This window comes from Leucoraja erinacea, chromosome 3, assembly GCF_028641065.1.
Source record: "Leucoraja erinacea ecotype New England chromosome 3, Leri_hhj_1, whole genome shotgun sequence".
NCBI classification, from domain to species: domain Eukaryota; kingdom Metazoa; phylum Chordata; class Chondrichthyes; order Rajiformes; family Rajidae; genus Leucoraja; species Leucoraja erinaceus.
The window spans coordinates 71,237,658-71,262,704 of NC_073379.1; the positions used below are offsets into that span (position 1 = coordinate 71,237,658).

The 25,047-nt window shown below is 43.2% G+C and overlaps 1 pseudogene; it reads right to left on the reverse strand.

The window, feature by feature from the left end:
* Positions 1–619: 619 nt before the first annotated feature.
* Positions 620–23,369, reverse strand: LOC129694209 (leucine-rich repeat-containing protein 2-like; annotated as a pseudogene).
* Positions 23,370–25,047: the final 1,678 nt, after the last annotated feature.

Below are 25,047 nucleotides of genomic sequence, written 5' to 3' on the forward strand. Positions count from 1 at the left end.
AGGTCTACCTGCATCTCCCCCTTTCCCAATCAGCACCCGTTTAGATAATAATCTGCTTTCCCCGTTTTTGCCACCAAAATGGATAACCTCACATTTATCCACATTAAACTGCATCTGCCAAACATTTGCCCACTCACCCAGCCTATCCAAGTCACCTTGCAGTCTCCTAGCATCCTCCTCACACCTAACACTGCCCCCCAGCTTAGTGTCATCCGCAAACTTGGAGATATTGCCTTCATTTCCCTCATCCAGATCATTAATATATATTGTAAATAGCTGGGGTCCCAGTACTGAGCCTTGCGGTACCCCACTAGTCACTGCCTGCCATTGTGAAAAGGACCCGTTTACCCTCCTACTCTTTGCTTCCTGTTTGCCAGCCAGTTCTCTATCCCCAATACTTAACCCGCAATGCCATGTGCTTTAAGTTTGTATACTAATCTCTTATGTGGGACCTTGTCGAAAGCCTTCAAGTCCAGATACACCACAGATAAATTATTAATTTGTGTTAAATTGCAAACGTATCCCTTAAAGTGACAGGCATTCAGAATATGAATGTACCTGGATTAATAACAAATTCAAGCTCAGTTTCTCATCAAAACATTATGAATCTGTACCTATTTCAACTTTCAAGTTCCCTGATCCAATTCCTGGATAAATCCATCACAATCAGATCCTGGAACATGACAATGAATGATGGAATGATTTCAATGCTTGTTTTCTAATATGCCACTCTCTGAGATGTGTCTTCTCCTTTAATGATTCAGGAAGTTCCTGTCAATAAAGAAAGATGCAATCATGTCATAAAACATTTCCTGTAGTCTCTCTAGCAATGACTTGGGCACAAATCATTGGTTCATCTCCTGGAAGTGGTTAGTGTGGTAAGCGAATGGAACAGAAAGCCCATAGAATACAAATAAGTAACTTTGCTCAGTATTGTTTCACACAAATATCCGATTTTTTAAAAACGGAGTCAAGAGACTGCAGGTGTTGGAATCTTGAGCAAGAAAAAAAGTTCCTGAGGAGCACAGCAGGTCAGGCAGCACCCGTGGAGGGAAATGGACGGACGATATTTTGTGTCAGGACACTTCATCAGTCTGAAGAAGAGTATCAATCCTAAACATTATCTGTCAATTTTCCTCCGCAGGCTCTACCTGATTTGCTGTGTTCTCCAGTACTTGGTTTTCAGCTTTTGCTTTTAATTATTATGTAATGGTTGCATTTGAAAAATATCAAAAATATTCCACAATACTTTTTCAGCTCTATGAATGTGGAAATTTACCCCAAATCCAACAATAAATATCCACATCTATTTAAATCTTCACAACGGTTTCCCTGGATGTATAGTACCTAATGTTGCTGAGTCTCCTCTCCCATTCACTACCCTTATTAATATGTTCTCTGTACGAGGATTGTGTTCTTTCAAATTATTTCAAATGATCTGACTTTGCAAAATCAGGTGAGAGTGCAAGTATAGTTCCTCGTTGACTTGTTCATTTTGTTGCTAGAGCCAAATATCTGGTCATTACTTTTCCCATCCGATTATGGTTACATGCAAATCATCTGACACAGACAAAATGTAGCATCAACAATATTAAGAAACTACATCTCTTCTACTCTGAACCAACTGTGCAAGAATTGTAGACACAAAAAGCTGGAGTAACTCAGGGGGACAGGCAGCATCTCTGGAGAGAAGGAATGGGTGATGTTTCGGGTCGAGACCCTTCTTTAGACTGCAGAATTTTATTTGACAGGTCAGTTACCATGACACAATGTTCTTTTTTCCTAAATAGGTTGTCTGTGTGCGAGTTTGCATATACATTTAAATGTTCAGTGTAATTTTATGGTGGCTAATACAGAATCAAGTACGTACTAAACACTGGATTCAGTTTACCCCGCTCGCTGGAGTCTTTAATCCCGATTCATTTGATTTTCCTATTTTCCTATTCCCATTGCTATATTGGCAGCTGGATAAGTAAATGTAATCTATCATCCAATAGGAAGTAATTTTGGGTAAAACACAAACCTTCCAATCCATTCCTTGCAGTTCAAAAATAAATCTTTTGTCCTTAGGTATAGTATTCTTCTTCAATTCCAGGAAGTCTAGGAGGTGAGTGTCCTTTCCAGTGCTGTTTACATGGTTCATTCGAACGTGCACTTCACCATTCATTACACCTTGATTCTGCTCAATGTAATTCTTAATGGCTCTTCTTCTATGTTCAAGCCTCTGTGTCCACTCCTCATTGATCCTTATATAAAAGATGATCAAATAAGGCAGAGACTTTTTGTAATGTTTTCATGAACCAGCGCAAGTTTAAAATCATAACAGCAAGACGTTGTGGTGGGCGTGAGGCAAGTGATAGGTGTATCCAGGCCAGGAGGGGCTGCTGGGCAGTGGGAGCCAGGGATGGGAAGGGGGAATAGAGATAGCGACAGAGGAGGTCATAAGTGGGAGACAACAGAGAGTAGATTTGAAATCTGATAAGACAGGAAGGTGATGAAGCCAGATAAGGGTGAGATGGTGGGCAGTTGGGAATAGTGGGGAGAGAGAAGGCAAGATGAATGAGTGGGTTAACTGTGTGTGATAAGCAGATGAAGCCAGGAGAGGGACTGGAAGGAAACTGAGTAACAGGGGGTGGAGTTGGAAAGAAAATGTTTGCAAGAAGATCTGGGCAGATCAGAAGGCGAGAGAAAGCCTCACGGCGGATGCAGATGACCTGAAATTGGAGAATTCAATGTTCATGTTGTGAGTCGCAGATGTTTGCTGTGTGGAGGGGAGTTGAAATGTTTTTTGCAAACAGAGGCTCAAGATGGTCATTGCAAACCAAGCACAGGTGTTTGGCAAATTAGTTGCCTCGTCTGCACTTGGTCTTGCCAACTTGGCATTGGTCACCTCAAAAGTACTGTATGTGATAGACACGATTGGAGGACGTTAATGTGAATCACTGCCTGACATGGACGGGGTGTTTATATCCCTAGATGGTGGTGGTGGAGGAGGACTTGTAGGAACAGGTGTCACACCTACTCCAGTTGCAGGGGAAAGTGAATGGGGATGTGAGTGGTTTTTTTTTTGTTTTTGTTTTTTCCAATCAAAAATATTTATTCAAATATTAAAATAGTATTTACAATACAATAAAACAAAATACCACCATAATACAAGACGAACAAATATGCTAAGTAACTGCTAAACAACTATATTGCAATCCTTGTCCAGGATACATTCAACCCCACTCGGTGCCCAGCGGTCACGGAACTCCCTCAGGGTGCCCGTAGACAGGGCGTATTCCCTTTCCATCCGCACCCGGGCACGGACGTATCCCCGGAAAAGGGGCAGGCAGCCGGCTCGGGTAGAGCCCTCCACCGTCTGGCGCCGTGACTCGCGGATGGCCAGCTTGGCCAGGCCCAGGAGCGACCCAACCAGGACATCTTCAGCCCTACCCTCTCCCCTACGCACAGGGTGTAGGATGGGAGGGATGGGTGGGGAGGGATCAACAACCCAGAGAGTCATGGAGAGTGTGAAACACAGAGGGGAGTGGGGAGAGGAAGAGGTTTAAATAAATATGTTTTGTTGGTGACACCGATCATGAACATGTCGCTACTGAATTTATTTAACAAAACCAGTTGAACATTGCTTAAGCAGCTGTGAATAGAATTCTGCACAGTTTGCTTTGAAGTGAACAACAAAAGATAACTTACTTCACTAATGCACTTTTCTCCTGTCTATCCTTCTCTTTTCTTTGCCGCTCTTTGTATTTTATTATTCTTCCTTCCCACAAGGTTCTTACAGAAGACAGGTCATAAACAACTATTATAGGAGCCATTGTTGAAGTCTTCCAATTGTTGCTGAACAATCTGCAGTTATAGGAAAAAATAGTATTAGCAATTTTAATAACAAAGGTAAGCAGGGGCAAGGCTCTTTCAACTAATAGTACTAAACACATTTAGGACACAATGATGAGAATTGTGCTAAACATACCCTCAAAAGCAGTTACTTTAACTTCTACAAGTCATCAAGAATTAAACATTTTCCCCTCCCCTTGATTTTTCTACTCCATGTCGTCCTATTCTGAAGGACGGTTTGCCATTTGAAATTACGTTCCTTGCAGTGTCTAACTGAAGTGCCATGACTCTGCAGCACATGGTGGGACATGATTGGCTCCACTTCAGAGCCAGTTCAAGCCATGGCTCTGATTCATACTGCAAGTTTAGTTCAGTGTGAATCAGAAATCATTCCAACAATGTTACACTTTGTAAAGTAAATACATTCTAAGCCAATCAATTTCTCGACCCTTCAAATCGGTATCACAAGGACAAATTGTGTTCTGCCAAATACGGCAAGATTTTTTTTACTACGGCATATACGAAGGGTTAGTTATCACAAACATTATAAATTACAAGAGCAATCAAGTAGGATATTGGAAATGGGCATTTGGTATTTTGATTTCCATTTAAAAAAATGTTTTTGTATTCAGAAGTAATAAATTCAGAAGAAATAAAAATAAAAAATGCTGGAAATCAGGTCGCATCGGTGGAAAAAGAAATAGAGTTAATGTTTCAGGTTGAATAATAGCTGTATCAGTTACTTCCAGACACGCTCTTCTTGTACCATTCCAGGGTACACAACTATATCTCATCATTCAGATCAGTACAGTTATGCTCATTAAGTCTCATCTTAGCTCTCCATGTTAGAATATTGTGATTTCCAGCTTCAGTCCATGCTGTGTACAGTTTCTGGTGGTTGCACCATATTCAAAAATATGGATAGGATGCAGAAGAGATTGATTAGTTTGCTGATTGGGATAATGTTTTTCCAGAGCTCAGACTGGAGAGGCTGCAGTGGTTTTCTTGGGAGCAAGGGAGTCTAAGAGTGGGCAGTCTAATGGAGGTATACAAAATGATGGGGGACATAGATAGGATAGTTGATAGAGAATCTTGAGGGCATATCATTAAGATAAGGGGAATGCTTTACCCACAAAAAGAGGTTGGAATCTGGAACACAATCCATAACTGATTCCAAATTCCACAATCAGTTCCTTGGTTTTGCTGGTGTTGAGGGCCAGGTTATTGCGCTGGCACCATATGGACAGTTGCTCGATTTCCCTTCTATATTCTGACTCGTCCCCATCAGTGATATGTCCCCACAATAGTGGTGTCGTCAGCGAACTTGATGATGGAGTTCGCACTGTGGTTGGCTACGCAGTAATGGGTATAGAGTGAGTACAGCAGGGGGCTGAGCACGCAGCCTTGAGGTGCTCCCGTGCTGATTGTTATCGAGGCTGACACATTTCCATCAATACGAACAGACTGTGGTCTGTGGATGAGGAAGTTGAGGATCCAGTTGCAGAGGGATGCGCAGAGACCCAGTTCTGCGAGTTTGGTAACCAGTTTGGTTGTGTTGAATGCTGAGCTGTAATCGATGAATAACAGCCTGACATATGAGATATTGTTGTCCAAGTGGTCCAGTGCGTAGTGGACGGCCAGCGAGATCGCATCCACCATTGATCTGTTGTGGCGGTAAGCGAACTGCAGTGGGTCCAGGTTTTTGTCGAGGTAGGAGTTGATTTGCTCCATGATCAGCCTCTCAAAGCACTTCATCGCCACCGGCGTTAGTGCCACTGGTCGACAGTCATTGAGGCACGTCACCTTACTCTTCTTGGGCACTGGTATAATTGATGCCCTTTTAAAGCAGGTGGGGACCTCAGACCTCAGACGTGAGAGGTTTAAAATGTCCGTAAAAACTCCGCCAGTTGGTCCGCACAGGTTTTTAGAACACGACCGGGTATACCATCAGGACCAGGTGCTTTTCGCAACACAATATTGTGTTGCGGGTGCCCGTTTCTCCGGGCCGTGGGAGGGGGGGGGGGGGGGGGGCTGCGGTGTCTGCGGCACGGAGTCCGAGCCTCGCTGTGTGGGAGGGAGAGAGAGAGAGGGGAAGGGGATGTGAGAGGGGGAAAGGGGGGGGTGGTTGAGACAGAGGGGGGAGAGAGAGTGAGGGGAGGGAGAAAGAGAGAGAAAGGGGGAGAGAGAGAGGGGAAGGGGGGAGGAGAGAGAGACGGGGAAGGAGAGAGAGGTCGAGGGAGAGGGAGGGGGAAGGAGGAGCGGGGAGAGGGAAAGGGGGATTATCTTTAGTGAGATTGCAAAATTAAGGTAGGTTTTAGAGCAATTATATTTTCTCCTCCATATGAATAATATCAAACAATTGGACCTGTTTTCTTTTCCTTGAAAACAATACTGAAAAATATGTATTCCATAGTTTGCGACTCATTTTGCATCATATTTTTAATGTGCACACACTAACACAGTCGAACAGTAATAGGCAATCAAATCAACACACAAAACATTTTCTAAAAAAAGGTTTTATTTTACTGCAAAAACTTACAGTATTTTATTTTAATTTTAAGCAGGCCCTGGACCCCGGCCGCAAGGGTCTTTGAGCTTCTCGCTTGTAATATGCACTGCGTGCACTTATTTCACATCAAATTTTTGTAATCCTGCCATGCCACCCCCCTTTTTGAAAAGCTTCGTACGGGCCTGGTGTGTAATATTTTTGTCATAGGCCTTTCTTACATATGCTGTCACAACCCACTGTAGTCTCTAAACAACACTTCAGTAATTTTCCTTGCCCTCCATTTCAGAATAATAGTGTTTTAAGTTGATAACTCGACACTAGCACTGGCAATATATAAAAAGCGCAGCTTTTCAGCCCTTATCTCATGGCCACGCTCGGCTGCACATCTGGTGGACTCTTCCATCTTCCTCTCGTCGTGGGGGTGGGGGAATGGGTGGGGCCTCACAAGTGGAATAGCCTAGGGCCTCTCTTCATCTAAATCCGGCCCTGCGTTTCACCTAAATAGAGGCAGAATTACGGTGACCTGGCCCTACCTGCTCCATAGCCAAGCTATCCTTCTCATGACAGTATCAAAAATGGAATTTATACTCTTGCTCACTATTTCAGTAGGGTTTACGGACATTACAGTGCAGTTACTCGGGCGAGATGTTGAACTGTTCTGGAGAGAGTAGATGTTGTGGTGTCGGTCATGACGCCAGGTTGACAATGACTGCACTGAGATTCTTAGTACGGTGAACTCATGTAGCATACTTTGTTTCTGACAATAATTGATGAGGAGGTTCGGCTCCGCACAGTGGCATAGTCCTTTGTCATCACTGAGGAGGCACTGGGTATTCTGGATTTTTCTCAGCAGCTCACTCTAGCCTCAAGAGGAACTGCTGGAGGAGTCAGGCTTCTTCTAAGCCTGCAAAAAGAGGCACAGTTAATAACAACTAATGACAGGCATAGACGAGTGGATGTGGAAAGGATGTTTCCACTGGTGGGAGAGTCTAGGACCAGAGATCGTAGCCTCAGAATTAAAGGACACTCTTTTAGAAAGGAGATGAGGAGGAACTTCTTTAATCAGAGGGTAGTTGATCTGTGGAACTCATTGTCACGGACAGCTGTGGAGGATAAGTCAGTGGATATTTTTAAGGCAGCGATAGACAAATTCTTGATTAGAATGGGTGTCAAGGGGAGAAGGCAGGAAAATGGGATTAGGAGGCAGAAATTAGAACATGATTGAATGGCGGCTTAGATTCCATTGGCCGAATGGCCTAATTCTACTCCTGTTACTATGTTTGAGTCATCTCTCCCTTTCTCCCCCAGCTGGGGCTTCTGGGTTTGTGAGGAGTAAGGCTGATGAGTTGTAGGTGAGTTGGTCCAATAACCATTAATTGTATCCAGCTGTGGCTCATTTGACTGTGTCCTCAGCTTGGTCTAGAGTGCCAGTGCTTTCCAGCAGCCAAGCGATGTTAGTGGTGATGATCATAGGCTTCTTCCGTCTTGTCTGCTGGCAATGAGGAATGGAGCGGTCCTTAGGGAGAACGGGATTTGGAACAGACCCAACGGGAGGGCATGAAAGTGGGAAAGCCCATCCACATTCTCATTCCATGTGATCTCTGTCTTGTGATCTCTCTGTCTCTGGGATCTCTCCCTCTCACCGTCTCACCCCTCAGAGAGGTTTGTTAGAGTAGTCCATGTACTCATGGAACTGCTGTGCTGCAACCACAAGGGGGAGGCCAAGGCGTTGTGGTATATCTGCCTTGGCGGTGTTGTAGTCATCTGCGACCGAACGGGGCAGCAAAAAAATAAGTTTTGGGCCTCCCCACGAAGATACGGAGCCAACATGTGCATCCACTTGTGACACTGCTACTAGAAACATAGACATAGAAACATAGAAATAGAAACATAGAAATTAGGTGCAGGAGTAGGCCATTCGGCCCTTCGAGCCTGCACCGCCATTCAATATGATCATGGCTGATCATCCAACTCGGTATCCCGTACCTGCCTTCTCTCCATACCCCCTGATCCCCTTAGCCACAAGGGCCACATCTAACTCCCTCTTAAATATAGCCAATGAACTGGCCTCAACTACCCTCTGTGGCAGAGAGTTCCAGAGATTCACCACTCTCTGTGTCAAAAAAGTTCTTCTCATCTCGGTTTTTAAAGGATTTCCCCCTTATCCTTAAGCTGTGACCCCTTGTCCTGGACTTCCCCAACATCGGGAACAATCTTCCTGCATCTAGCCTGTCCAACCCCTTAAGAATTTTGTACGTTTCTATAAGATCCCCTCTCAATCTTCTAAATTCTAGAGAGTATAAACCAAGTCTATCCAGTCTTTCTTCATAAGACAGTCCTGACATCCCAGGAATCAGTCTGGTGAACCGTCTCTGCACTCCCTCTATGGCAATAATGTCCTTCCTCAGATTTGGAGACCAAAACTGTACGCAATACTCCAGGTGTGGTCTCACCAAGACCCTGTACAACTGCAGTAGAACCTCCCTGCTCCTATACTCAAATCCTTTTGCAATGAAAGCTAACATACCATTCGCTTTCTTTACTGCCTGCTGCAACTGCAGCCTACCTTCAATGACTGGTGTACCATGACACCCAGGTCTCGCTGCATCTCCCCCTTTCCCAATCGGCCACCATTTAGATAATAGTCTGCTTTTCCTGTTTTGGGCCACCAAAATGGATAACCTCACATTTATCCACATTATACTGCATCTGGCCCAGCCTATCCAAGTCACCTTGCAGTCTCCTAGCATCCTCCTCACAGCTAACACTGCTTAGTGTCATCCGCAAACTTGGAGATATTGCCTTCAATTCCCTACTGTTCTTTCCAGCAGTCAATTCAAACGTGTGTAAAAATATTTCCACAACATCCTGCTCTGTAAACGTAGTGAGGAGCCCATGGGTTGTAGGTATGGGTTCTGGCCAAATTGGAGATGCCAGGACACTAAAATTGAGTAAAGGCTTCTGGGCTGCTAGGCCATTTGGTCAATTTAAATGTGCCCTCTGCAGAAATAGGACAAAAAATGGGACAAGCTGCAGAACGTGCCAGCTTAAGATATATAAGAAGAGAATGGAACATCTGCAGATTCTTAAAATTAGATGCAAATTGCATGAAACTGATTGGATGAATGCAAACCAGACATACACATTGTAAATATTGTTGCAAAGCTTTACTTTGCTAGAAGGTGGACAGAAATGCTGGAGAAACTCGGCGGGTGAGGCAGCATCTATGGCGACTTCTTCAGACTTTACTAGATGTTGATTGGGTTAAGTGTTGAGCCTTGTCTGGGTTTCTTGAATATCCAGGCACATATTGCATAATTCATCTCTGTTAACTTGCATCTGGAAACTTTGTCAGATACATTGCATTAGTTACTGTATTATTGGGTTAGGGAAATGTCTATGATGTACTGTGTTCATCGATATCTGTTATTGGACTGTATAGAGACCATCCCCCATGTGGTTTGGCCCCTCAAGGTTCGGGGACCTATTAAAGGCTAAAATCAATAATAGGAATAACCTACATAGAGACAATTGTTAGACGATATGAAAACAGTGAAGAAGGGAACGAGCTTATTGAAATATGGAGAATGTTCTTCACTGAAAGAAAAGTAAATAAATAAATCGTTCTGCTTTCTACTTTAAGAAGGGCAGCGTTCAAGTTTAGAATGGAAAAAGAGAGAACTGGCCGTTCTCTGGACATTCCGGAACAGGGGAAGGAAGATATTGGAAGCAACAGGAGCAGGAGAGAACATCAGCTTTTGAAAGAGAAATGATCAACATGGTTCTTAAAGGGGAGGTGGTGACTAAAATCAAACTTATTAAATTTAGTAAGCGTGGACCTCGAGGGGAGAGAAGCCCAATATATGCAAGGGTGGGAAGACTTTTTCGGAGTAGAGTCACAGCATTCCTCACAGCACTCTTATGTTCTTAGTTTGGAGATACCATGTGCAGCTTGCGAACAGGGTGCTCGGGAGGAGTCAGTGGTATCTTTGACTACCCCACTAAATTCAAACCAAAGTAGGAAAATCAGGAAAGGACTCTCTAGCTCCGATGATTGCTTCACCAGCAGAGGATAGTGTGGGGGGGTCAAATAGCTCGAAGGAAGGTTCCGCAGAAGTGGGTACCAAAATTAATTGGGAAATCAAGTGGGAAAGTGAGAGAATCCTTCCTAGAGTGCAGAACAAGCAGCTTTTCAGGAGGCTATGAAGTGGCTGATCCTGACATCGATAACATTATACGATCAGAGCAAATTCCCGACGATATGGGTATAGAGCGGATTCCCCATAGGCAATTCCCTAGTAGGAAGCTGCATACTCCGCCTTTAGAATTAGATCTCGCAGTAGGTGTAAATGATCCCCAGGCCACAGACGTCCACATTTCAATGCAACCTGGTTGAACGGCAGCTAAATCCTTCCAGAGACCCGTACTAAGAATCCAGAAACGGGAAGTAACTTCGAAGGAAGATAAGGAGGAGGAGGAATTTAAAGCGTGGATAGACATGCCATTCCAAGAGCCGACTGTCCCTCGGTTTGGTTGGAGAGGGTATAGATCTGATCAATGTTATAACCCTCAGGACACTGGAGTCGAGCCTGTCCGACAAGGGAGCGAGTGAGAGAGAGCGGTCAAAGAAAGAATTACCAGGATTATGAAGAAATTAGAGATCCTAGAGGATATAGAAATATCCGAGAAATATCCGAGAAATATTGGAGATCCGAGATTCAAACAAGGGGACATGACTTGAGAATTGAGGGACAGAAGTTTAGGGGTAACATGAGGGGGAACTTCTTTACTCAGAGAGTGGTGGCTGTGTGGAATGAGCTTCCAGTGAAGGTGGAGGAGGCAGGTTCATTTTTATCATTTAAAAATAAATTGGATAGTTATATGGACGGGAAAGGTATGGAGGGTTATGGTCTGAATGCAGGTATATGGGACTAGGGGAGAATACGTGTTCGGCATGGACTAGAAGGGTCGAGATGGCCTGTTTCCGTGCTGTAATTGTTATATGGTTATATGGTTATCCCAGGAATTATAGGAGGTCCTACTAGGAAGAGACTACTGGCAGGGGCGGAAAACATAGGGGGTGCCAGAGGGGACACGTCCCCCCCCCCCATGTTTTGAGAGGTGGGGGACATCGCCCCCAAGTTTTTGTAATCCGGATTTTAAAACCCGGTGAAATCTCTGCTTTCCGCGAGACAGTGGGGGTGGGACTGATGATCGAGGGCACGGATTGGACGATAGAGACTTCGGTCAGCAGGCAATGGGGGCGGGACATAATGATTCAGCGCGATGATTGGAGGAGGGAGGAGTGGGGGGGCAGGTGGGCCTGAGGATAGAATTGGAGGAAGGAGACGTGGCACAGACCTGCGCTTCATCCGCAGCCAGGATCGATCCCGGCCGGGTCTCCGGCGCTGTCCCGCATCCTGCCGAGTAACCCCCCCCAACCCCCCCACGGGTGGCCAGAGAGGTCGGCAGCAAAGATCCTCCGCTATAGGATCTTTGGTCGGGAGTCAGACAGAGAAACAGCGCTAAACCCAGCTCAACTCTGCCTGTCCCGCCAGGTGAGCCGACAGCCCTTCCTGGACTTGCGGGAAATATGGCCAGCGCGGAGAAGCAGCACTGGTATCCCGTCAGTCCAGACAGGGCTGTAGTTAACCTGGTGAGACAGGCAGAGTTGAGCTGCATTTAGCGCTGGATTGAGCCTCCGAAGCCTCGCGCATGTGTGTGTGAGTGTGCGCATGCACGCGTGGCCGCCAAAAAATTGTGTCCCCCGTCCCCTCCATGTTTTGATAGCGAGTTCCGCTCTTGACTACTAGGACCCGAGAGAACAGAGAGAGAGCTGGCCCGAATGTCAGGAACCAAGAAGTCACACACCGTTTACTCAAACCAACCCATTCTCTCAGTCCTGACTTACCAACCCATCCAGGAATTGTGGACATGGGGACATGACCCCTACTCTGGAACCCCCTCAAGTAATTTACCAGAATAAATGAATTGGATGTATGATCATAGTAAGAACTGAAGATCATATAAAAGAAAATTCTAAACAATCTTATAACTGCCCAAGAAAACCCCTTAGAGCAAAGAACATTGTAAATCAAGGAGCTTGTCACAACTGTACACAATCAGGTCATTGGAGTAAGGATTTCCCAGTGAGAAGACAGAATATAGCAGAACAGAAGAGAAATCAAGGGGCAATAAAGGAAGTAAGAAAAGGAACCCAGTAGCTGGTGTCAAAGAGAATAAGGACTAAATAAACTAAACAGGCACTAGGGAGAGAAGAGATGAATTGTGCAGGAGACGCAGGAGTAGGGATAGGAGTCATTAAACCATTGTGAATATGATCAATAACCTGTTATTAAGTTTGTGCCTCCAGGACAGTATAATCTACAGCATACTACTATCTGGGGAGTGAGGTAAAGAGTGTGTGGACCTTTGAGAATGGGCAGAAGACACAGCTCCGATAAGGTAGCTCCCCAGAAACAAGACCAACAACAAAGAAATGATACTTTCTTGTCCCTTTAAGACACATCTGGGAAGGCCAACAGATAGAGAAGTCTGCTCCTCAGTGTCCCTACTCTCTTGAAACTAACATCAAGGAAGAAGAAGAAGATACCTACCCTAGTGCACAACGTTAACACCCATCTAGCTTTTGACACCAGTGAAGGGAAGGAAAGGAAATTAACACCATCCAACCTTTCCTAAAAAAAACACAGACAACCTATGACAACTATTGGGGCAAGTTCTAATTTCAAGAATTGAATTGTATTTGAAAATAAGATACTCCTCAATGGTTTGGGGGCAAAACACCTACTTTGAGCCTAAATTATAGTTATTAGAAAAATATTGATAACATTTTGAATTCAGTCTATAAATTGTCTGGTGATGAATTGGAAGAACTTTAAAGTTTGAGATTTGGAACTGACTTGTGAGATTTGGCTTCGGAGTACTTAAAGTTTGATTATTAATTGGGTATTGTTATTGTCTCATCCCCAGACAGGCAGCCAAAGATTGGAAGGACTATTCAGAGAACATCAGGAAAGGATGGAACTTGGGAAGATCTGGTAACATGGAAGAATTATTCAGGGAACATGAGAGTTGGAATTGGAACTAGTTAAAAAGAGGAATTGTGAACCGCAAGACTTCCCTTTAAGAGACCGGAGTTAGCATACTAGAAAGAGTTACTTAGTGGTAAAAAGAAATTAGTTATGAGGAAGAACTCCTATGGACTGAGAGCTGAGCCAACATACTAAGGAAGAAGTACTATTGAATTAGAAGGAGGAATAAGGAAACGGGTGTTGAGGTATCAGAGTCGATGTATTTGACCGGTGGATCTAAAATTGTTTATCCCTTGATAGTAAAGCGGCTTCTATTATCAAGGTGGAAAGAAATTGTCCCTAGATTCGACTTTCTTAATTAGCTTTCCGATGAAATTGACCACATATGGAAATTGATTGATTAAATTTGAACAGCTAGGAATTCCACAGGAATTGGAATGGAATTGTGTTATCGACCACAAAGCTGTGGAATGAGAAGGGTGAGACAGACCTTGAAATTTAAAATATTAAATTGAAGGCTGAGACTGAATTTGGTTGAATTCAGACATTCTTCATGGTCTGCTTTAAATAAGAGTCACGCCTGCAGGGAAATCTGGATTGAACCCAGCTGAAATTTATATGAGAAATCATCATCAGATATACATTAATGAACATCGTGTGAATACGGAGAGGGCTGATTAGTGTTGATCCTTGAATATGATAGAGATAGTTATGGTAGCAGAATATAATAGAGATAGTTATGGTGAAATAGAAAAGCGATAGTATTGACAGAACAAAATTACAGTGGGATGTATGGAAAAGCATTAGTTCATGAATGGTAACTTGCTTTGTCCCAAGTTTTTCAAGAATTACATGTTATAGGTTCAACTATGGAAAGGGATGGAAGAATGGGAAACAACACAGATGGATGGAATTCGCGCCCATGAAAACTCGGGAGGTGAAGACTCATCAGACGGAAATTGTGAAGCTACGCCCACGAAAACTCGGGAAGCTTGAAAAGATTCTGGGAAGAAACATCATCATCTTGTTGTTGTTAATAGATGGAGAATGGAATAGCCACACATATGTATATCTGGTTATTTGATTATCTGATCATTTGGTTATCATAAATGATGGTTTATCATATATGATAAAAGGACGGAATGTTAATTCTGGCCAAATTGGAGATACCAGGACACTAACATAGAGTAAAGGCTTCTGGGCTGTTAACTTGCATCTAGAAACTTTGTCAGATACATTGTAGTATTTACTGTATTATTGGGTTAGGGAAATGTCTATCATGTACTGTGTTAATCGATATCTGTTATTGGACTGTATAGAGATCACCCCCATGTGGTTCAGCCCCTCAAGGTTCAGGTGCCTCTAAAAGGCCACTCCCCCGAGGTCCTGTGTCGATCTTCTGGGAGAACACTTAGGACTGCGTGACCTTTTGGAATGTCTCTGCTTGCATGAGGCTAGGAAGGCTTGACGAGGCAGATACAAGGATCAAACCCGTGGTGGTTAGGTATAGTAGTGGGGAACTGTTATTGTGTTTTTCCAAAATAAAGTTTAGATGCGCAAGTGCTTGACTCAGTATCTATTGACTGAAACTAGACTGGGGGGAAGCGTAGAACGAGTTATTTACACACTGACACTTGCAGTAGGATAAATTCACATAAGAGTTTATTTCTAAATAATGACACTAGTGACGCGAAGGACCAGGATTGCAAAGGAGCGTAGTCCTTCATCATCACTGAGGAGACATTGGCTATCTTGGATTTATCCCAGTAGCTTACTCTGAAAAGAGTCATAGTTAATGAGGTCTTCCTCTTTCTCCACCTTTCCTTCTGTCCTGCTTCATCCCATTCTCTTCCCTCTGGCTGGGGCACATGGGTTTGTAAGGAGTAGGACGTGCAGGTGAGTTGATCCAATCACCACTAATTGGATCCAGCTTTGGCTCATTTGACCGTGGCCTCAGCTCGGTCCAGACTGCGGGTGTTTTCCCACAGCCATGCCATGTTAGTGGTGATCTGGGAATAACCGTGCATAGTTCCATGAAGGTGGAATCTCATATAGATAGGGTGGTAAAGAAAGCTTTTGGTATGCTAGCCTTTATAAATCAGAGCATTGAGTATAGAAGCTGGGATGTAATGTTAAAATTGTACAAGGCATTGGTGAGACCAAATCTGGAGTATGGTGTACAATTTTGGTCGCCCAATTATAGGAAGGATGTCAACAAATAGAGAGAGTACAGAGGAGATTTACTAGAATGTTGCCTGGGTTTCAACAACTAAGTTACAGAGATAGGTTGAATAAGTTAGGTCTTTATTCTCTGGAGCACAGAAGGTTAAGGGGGGGCTTGATAGAGGTCTTTAAAATGATGAGAGGGATAGACAGAGTTGATGTGGACAAGCTTTTCCCTTTGAGAATAGGGAAGATTCAAACAAGAGGACATGACTTCAGAATTAAGGGACAGAAGTTTAGGGGTAATATGAGGGGGAACTTCTTTACTCAGAGAGTGGTAGCGGTGTGGAATGAGCTTCCAGTGGAAGTGGTGGAGGCAGGTTCATTGGTATCATTTAAAAATGAATTGGATAGGCATATGGATGAGAAGGGAATGGAGGGTTATGGTATGAGTGCAGGCAGGTGGGACTAAGGGGAAAAAAAATTGTTCGGCACGGACTTGTAGGGCCGAGATGGCCTGTTTCCGTGCTGTAATTGTTATATGGTTATATAGTTATATGGTGATGATCGTGGGCTTCTGCTAGCCTGTCTGCCAGTGACTGGGATAAGATTGGCCCTAAGGGAGGACGTTACGTCACAATGTGAAAAATGCACGGCACTTTTTGGAAAGAAGCGAGGTCTTCCAATTATTAATGCTTCTTCCTCAACACACAGCATAAATATAAGATATTTTATATTCCAAACTGCTGCTGCCTTTGGCTATGTAACAACTCTTCAAAGTGAATCATTTTCTGAGAGCTTTTTGACTTGCGTTAAGATAAAAAAGTAAAATCTTTCCTGTTTCTTCTGTCAAATAAAAAATTGATTATACAGGTCAGGAAATAACTTCACAGTTAACTTTCCTTCCGTAACTCTATCCCAAGGTTAACATCCTTCTGTGAATGTCAAACTGTAGCTCTTCAGCTGGCAGTTCACATGCAGGCTTACCTCACAAACCTGGAATGGCCAAATACAGCAGAGCCTCAGCCAAATATTCCCCTTCAGAATTCCATCATTGACCATCTCAGTGCAGAGTTCATGCAGTTGATGTGCTTGCAGGAAAGATCCATGTAGGATCTAATAGATCTAATAGGATCTAATAATGTAGATCATGATAGGATCTGCCCCGAATTGGCTGAACTAAGTTGGATTGGCAGAGGGTACACTACAGTCAACTTCGGTGATGAAAATGAGAAACTGGGCAGAGTCCTCTGTCTGAGCTGCCAAATAACGAGACCTTGTGTGAACTGGGCTGAGGATGGGATCATCGTAGCTGTGTCACCCCCTGCACAATCAAACCAGCCACTGGCACCATTTTGACATGATAATCACAATGATTTGAAGAGATGGATATATGGAGTTAACAAGAAATCAATGCTTTCAAAACAGGATGTAATATTACCAGAGAAACGTAAACAGGTTTTTGAAAAAAAGTTTGGGACTTCTTGTTTAATTAGAAATCATATGGATTTCTTCCAAGGTGATAATCTATGTTACAGGCTACAGAAGGCTCAAGTGACAAAATGAAAAAAACACATGTTTAAATTTGCAGCATGCATGGAGGTCACTCAGTAATTAATATTACTTTGCCCCCTAAAGTCCAAATTTAACCTAGCACCCGTGCTAAATGATTCATCCTTGTCCTCACCTGCTTTTAACATAGTTTTTCCCAAGCTATGGTCCCTTATATTCACAAAACAAAGGGGCATTACCTCAAAATAAACTGCTCTTTCCTATTCATGTGAAGATGCACAAACTATTTTGACTATTTTCTGCCTGACCTGGTTGCTAGCCATTGACCCTGGTTTATCCTCAGAGCTAGACTTCCACCTGTAATGACAAGTGATGACAGCAAGAGATAAGTTCATGAGTCATAGGAGCAGAATTAGGCCATTTGACCCATCGAGTCTACTCCGCCATTCAATCATGGCTGATCTTTCTCCTTCTCAACCCCATTCTCCTGCCTTCTCCCCACAACGTTTGACACCTTTACTAATCTAGAACGTGTCATTCTCTGTTTTAAAAATACCCAAATGACTTGGCCTCCACAGCCAACTGTGGTCTGGGAGTGAGCATTTACTGTGACAGATTTGGACAAGCAAGGAAAAGGCAATGTGATTCTCACTGATGGCAATGTGAGAAAAAATAGAATCTATATATGTTCACTGTTGCCTGAAAGTAAATATCTGTGCGTAGTTATCCCCAGAGATGCAGAAGTTCAGGAAGAAAAGTGACGCATCAGAAGTGGACCACACAAAGCCAAGAGAAGATTAAAAGTTGGAGAAGAATATTGTTCCAGGTCTTTGCAGCAATGATCAACATTCGTCACATGTCTGTAAATAGTATTTTTTAATACCATTTTAATTGTTTTGATAGAGGTTTATTGACCGAAAATATTAAATCTATTTCTCCCTCCAAAGCTGTCGTTCGACCTGCAGAGTATTTTTATTTCAGATATCCTGAATCTACAGTATTTTTGCCTTGGATCCATTTAAACAGTTACTGTTGAATCCAGTACTATTACCCATTTATGTTGGACACTCTAGATCTGGAATTGTTCAGTTTAGTTTAAGGGCATGAAACAGCAATGGCATTGTTAACAATCTTTAGGAGGAGAAGGTGTGGAAAAGGACAAAAGTGAGATGGAAATAAATATATAAATCGACATTGTATAAAAGGCTGGAAAAAGTTTTAAATATATTCCAATAGATGCAGACAGCCTATGAAAGTCACATGAAGTACAAGATTTCCTAAACCTTTTATCTTCGGCTATGTCTGCCAAAGACTGACAGCAATCAAGCCAAATGGTCATTTTCGCAAAAGTTCAGCAGCCAATATTAGTCATTTGGACTTTTCACTTGCAAACTTTGCAATTCAGAACTGCTGGGCTTCTGCCTGCTCATTACTATTCTTAAAAATATTTCTCAATTTTGAACACTCACTGATCAACAAGTTCTAGAAGTCAGTGGAGATACTGCACTTACTCAATGAGATTTTGAGAACATCCTTGAGTCTTTTAGACAATGGACAATAGGTGCAGGAGTAGGCCATTCAGCCCTTCGAGCCAGCACCGCCATTCAACGTGATCATGGCTGATCATCCACAATCAGTACCCCGTTCCTGCCTTCTCCCCATATCCCCTAACTCTGCTATCTTTAAGAGCCCTATCAAGCTCTCTCTTGAAAGTTTCCAGAGAACCGGCCTCCAATGCCCTCTGAGGCAGAAAATTCCACAGATTCACAACTCTCTGTGAGAAAAAGTGTTTCCTCGTCTCTGTTCTAAATGGCTTACCCCTTATTCTTAAACTGCGGCTCCTGGTTCTGGATTCCCCCAACATCGGGAACATGTTTCCTGCCTCTAGCATGTCCAAACCCTTAAGGGGCTGTCCCACTGCGGCAACCTAATCCGTGAATTAAGAAGAGTGTCTTCCACCTTCAAGCTCGAGGGCACTCGCCTGGAAAACCTCGAGCTGGATCGACCGTCAGCGATGAAACCGCGAGCTGGATCGACCGACACACACACACACACACACACACACACACGCACACACGCAAAGGCGGGGGCCAGGGAAAGTGGGGGAGCGCTGTCTGAAATTCACACCCACGATGAAGAGGAAGGTAAAAGACGGCTGCATACTGTACGGTAAGTACTTTAGAGAGCACGGAGAGAGGGGGGGGAGACAAGGAGAGAGGGAGAGAGGGGGGGAGAGGGGGGGGGAGAAGGGGGGGGAGAGGGGTGGGGGGGGGAGAGTGAGGGGGGGGGGAGGGGGGGGGAGGGGGGGGGGGAGAGAGGTGGGGGGGAGAGAGTGGGTGGGGGGAGGGGGGAAGGGAGGAGAAGGGGGGGGAGACACCTTTAAGAAGAAGAATAAAGTTTAGCGGGCATTTAACCTACCGGTTGGTTTTCCTTGGTCCTGAAAACTCCAATGAGCCAATCAAAATGCCCGGTCAGCAAAGGAGATTGCCTAAGGCTGCCCTCGACTGCCCGTAACTAAATAGGGACACCACTCCACTGTACTAACAGTTACAAAGAACCATGCCGACCAAATTTTACTCGCGGAAATGTTTTCAACATGCTGAAAATTTTTCCGCGACCTAACTGAGGCCGCGAGTATTTGGGAACTTCCCTCAAGCATGAAGGAGAGTTCCATTGACCTCATAGGACCTCCTAGGACCACATGTTGACCATGCTGCGAGTTTGAGTCGAGGGCAAACTCGTCTAAACTCGCAGATTAGATCGCCGCAGTGGGACAGGCACTTTAATAATCTTATATGTTTCAATAAGATCCCCTCTCCTACTTCTAAACTCCAGAGTATACAAGCCCAGCCGCTCATTCTACCCCCAATACCATGTGCCCTAATTTTGCCCACTACTCTCCTATCAAGTACCTTAATGGGACCTTATCAAATGCTTTCTGAAAGTCCAGATACACTACATCTGGCTCTCCCTTGTCCATTTTCCTAGTTACATCCTCAAAAAATTCCAGAAGATTAGTCAAGCATGATTTCCCCTTCGTAAATCCATGCTGACTCGGACCGATCCTGTTACTGCTATCCAAATGTGCGGCTAATCTATCTTTTATAATTGACTCCAGCATCTTCCCCACCGCTGATGTCAGGCTAACTGGTCTATAATTCCCTGTTTTCTCTCTCCCGCATTTCTTAAAAAGTGGGATAACATTAGCTATCCTCCAATCCACCGGAACTAATACTGAATCTATAGAACATTGGAAAATTATCACCAATGCGTCCACGATAAACTTTAGACCCATCAGTCTACCCACCATCATTTCCTGCCTAATGTGGATTTCCTTCAGTTCCTCCGTCACCCCAAATCCTCCGGTCACTAGTACATCAGGAAGATTGTTTGTGTCCTCCTTAGTGATGACAGATCCAAAGTTCCTGTTCAGTACCTTTTCTCTGTATCTGTGTTAGGAGTTTGTCTTGAGTGTCTGTATTGGGAGTTTGATAGTCAGATTGGCCTGCCTGACAGAGCCAGCTAAGTGTACCGATGGATTGAGTACTGGGGTTGTTGGCCTGGTTCATTGATTCTGAATTGGAAGGTTGACATCTCTCCAATATTACAATATGCCTGTATAAGTACAGCAAGTTTCAGAAGCGAACAAAGTGCTGGAATAACTCAGCAGGTCAGGCACAATCTCTGGAGAACATGGATAGGAGACGTTTCAAGTCCAGACCTTCTTCAGACTCACTCCTGCAAAGGACCTCAACTTCTCTTTACTCTCCATGTTTGTTTCTACATTAAGTCTCAGAAGGATTTTGAGGATATGAATTTCTGTTGGGTTTGATATATTGATCTTTAAAAACAGGGTAGGCTGATAGAGGACTTTTACAAAGATATTGTGATGTACAGTCCATTCTCTCAAATGTCTCAATGAAAATCTTACAGAGGTGTATAAAGTCATGCGGGGAATAGATATTGTGAATGCACAGTGTCTTTTATCCATGGTAAGGGAAGAAAGAATCAGAGGACATAGGTTAATGTGAGAGGGGTAAGATTTAATACAAACTCAAGGGGCAAACGTTTCACTCAGAGGGTAAAGGGTGAAGAGAACAAGCTGTCGAAAGGGGTATAATAACAACATTTAAGTGACACTTGGATAGATACATTGACAGGAAAGGTTTAGAGAGATATGGGCCAAATGCAATCAAATGGGACTAGCTTAGATGGGGCATTTTGGTTGGCATGGACATGTTGAGCTGAAGGGCCTGTTTCTGTGCTGCATAACTAAGCATTGTTGGTAACTTGGAGTATATCCTCCAAAGGCACTTACACACAAATATCGTCAGTGCACAGCAGCTCATTTATTGAAGTATGGGTGACTTTGGTTCTGGAGTTAAGGCAATCTAGATTATTCATTGGTCATATAGCTTATCTCCACTCTGGCAAGAAGCTGGTTTGAGATGAGGTGAAGCACTGTGATGATGAATATTGAAAGGATTGTCAAGGCAATTGAGATTTGATCTGTTGTGGAATAATTGGTTAGGATCACAGTTTGTAAACCACCATGAAGCAAACACAAGATGGAAATTTCTATGTGGGCATTCAAGATGGAAATTTTTATGTGGGCATTCAGATTGAGCAGGATGTCCCATTGACAGATTTGAGCAGGATGTCTGATTGACAGAATCAAAGGCCATTTGTAGTTGAGCAAGTCCATGATCAGTGCAGCTCCCAGCAATGGAGTTGGCCCAAGGTGAAGATCACTGAAAGAGGTCACCCTGGATGAAGGGTGACTGAATGGTCTACTCATTCAGCATACTTTATTCCTATCTCTTGCCAGAAAGTTGCATGCTGAAACTCCACCTTAGAAAATTAAGCATGTGATCTGGGCTAATATGTCAGTAGAATAATAAGAATACTGCTCTAGTGATTTCTCTGTGGCTACCGTACATCACTTAATCGATATCATCAAAGGCAGAGATTGATCATTTGCCTCACAGATATACTGTAACTGTGCCTTGCCTGGTGTTGAGAAAAGTGCTCGACCAATGCAGATTATTTCTTTAATACAGGAGTGAATGGTCATTTGCTCAGATATGTTGCCTATGTAACTGCACCTCACTAACTGCATGGATTAAGAGTTAGGGGCTAGGTGGTGGAAAAAAATTAGGTTAAAAAAAACATTTTGGAACAATGTAATGTAACTATCATTTTAATCTGGAGGCAACATCATAACGACTATGTAACCTGTAATTTGTTATAAGGTTATCATCAATTGTGCACAGATAGATGTTATAATACAACATACTTATTTCCCCTAGATGTACTCACACATCTCACCATACATCAACTCTTAGCCCAGCAGTTTAGGTGAAATTAATATATCAAAAAAGTTAAACAAAAAAGGATTGGAAGGTATCCCAGTCAAATGTAATGCCTTCTCCATGCTTTTCAATCAACATACAGTATATAAACCTGGTGCAACCAATTTTAGATTTTCCCAATTTTTTCTTCAACTCCATGTTAGATTAATGCATGTTCCCCAATCATTGGCATTAGCAGGTAATTCAATACAATTTAAACTAAGATTAAGACTAGCAATTGATAAGTTTATTTTAATTACATAATTGAATTATCTTGGTATCAATGACTAACGAAGCACACAAAAGCCAAGAAATAGTCTTGTTTCATAGTTTACAAACTAGGCTGTATTACAGTGCCTTGAACAAGGCCAGACTTGAAACATGCACAAATCACTGACACCCTGAATACTAAAATGTGATAGCAACTCTATTCTTATGCCTTTCACTTACCAAATTGGTTTTGCTTGCCGAAAGTTCCAGGCTCATCTGTTTTAGTTCAATTTTCTCATGTATCTCTGTGTTTATATGTTCTCGGACAAACATCCCCCTGCACATGCGCCAAACCTTCAGTGTGACTCTACACTTAGATGGAGTAATGTACTATTTTTGTATTCTGTTTATGTGATCTGAAAACTGTACACCAGATACACGTGTTCTGTGAAACATTCAAAACATTCGGATAAAAGCAGAGAGCAAAGGTCAGTCGGCTAACGTGCGGATATCAAACTGAGGAACAATTGCATCCTGCTGTGCATTTTTGTCATATTCTAGAATTGGCCTAAAATTAAAGAGACATTTTTATCCAGGTCTGATTCATAGCTTTTCCGTGGATCCATTGTGGTTGAACCCTTTGATCAATGCATGCAAACATTGTGACATCCAATAATTTTTCAGCTTAACTTTTTGATATATTCATTCCACCTAAACTGTTCAGCTATGGTATTATGGCATTATGGTGAGATGTCTGTGCATTCTAAGAAAGATAGGTATGTTGTATCTGTCCACAAAATTGATGATAATCTTACAACAAACGAGGACGCAGAGTGCCTCCAAATTAATAGTGGTTACATTCTGATGATGATTACAGAATTGGGTAAGAGCCCAGGCAAAGAATGGACAGAAGAATCACTTACCTAAATTCTACTTCAGTGTTAGCAGAAAAGTAATTTTTGTCCTGTCATTTTTTAGTAACCTCTTAAAAATCAAATAATATCCAGGTGCTGGAAAGCTAAAATAAACTCATAAAATGATGGAATACTCATCAGGAGTTTTGATGCAAGTACAAACACATGTAACATTAATACTTTTTCTCTTTCCATAGATGTTGTCTCAATGAATGGGTGTTTTCAGACTGCTTTTTATTTCAGATTTCCAGCAATGTCCATCTTCAGCCTCTCACAGGTGCAGAATATTGGGGGGGTGGGTTTCCCCCCCTAACTGCCAGCATTCAACTATCTGGACATTTCAGACCCCCCCCCCATTTGTATCACCTGGACAACAATGTCCTTCATCTTACACAGAAACAATTTTCAACCTTGTTGCTCTGAGAAACAATCATCCAAAAAAAGACAACCAGCTTTTAGACAAAAATGCTGGAGGAACTCAGCGGGTGCAGCAGCATCAGCTTTTACGAGTCTTGTTTCGCTTGAGACAGAGAAGTTTAAAGGCACAATGCTCAAGCTACATCCACTTCCTTCACTGAGACCTGTGCAGTCCTCTGACTACAAATACAACCTCACACATATGCTTCATATGCTATGGCTGCTTTGTTTAGAGAGATTACGGTCACAGTGACTCTCGTCTTTGTGGTCTCTGGACCATACCACACTGCTGTGGTTGTTTGTCATTTCTCACAGTTTGCTGCTCTGTGCTGCACCGGGGGGAGGGGGTTTTACCCAAATGGTAAACTGTAGAAGAGTCCTGACCCCGAAATGAACGTCCAATCTATCCTTTTTCTCCAGAGATGCTGCCTGACTCGTTGAGTTACTCCAGCACTGTGTCCATCTTTGGTATAAATTAGCATCTGCAATTCCTCCCTATTACATTCCTACTCGAGGACTCTGGAGGTCTCCAGTACCACATGCACAGAAAATATATTTCTTGTGGTTACTATTCTTCAACAGGCTTTCCAGCTCCACTCTCTCTCTCTCCCCCTCCACCCCCCCGTCACTGGAGAATCCATTCATTCAGTAACAGCTGATTTGTTGTATGTTCCTTAATGCTGGCAGCTGTGACACTGGCAACACATCATTGGAAAATCCCACCAAAATCTATATCAGCTTCAGCACAGCATTATCCTGACAATACTTTTTGTGAAGCTGGCAAGTCGTAAGAGCAGATGTAGGCCATTCAGCCCATCGAGTCTACTCTGCTGTTCAATCATGGCTGATCTACCTTTCCCTCTCAACCCCATTCTCCTTCCTTCTCCCCATAGCCCTTGATACCCTTACTAATCACGAATCAGTCAATCTCCGCCTTAAAAATACCCAATAACTTGGCCTCCACAGCCATCTGTGGCAATGAGGCAACTCAAGACCTTGACCTACACACATCTTCCACAAATATTTTATATTAAGGCTATTAAAAGGTGGTGAAGACATTTCTAGCCCAGAGTGTTCTC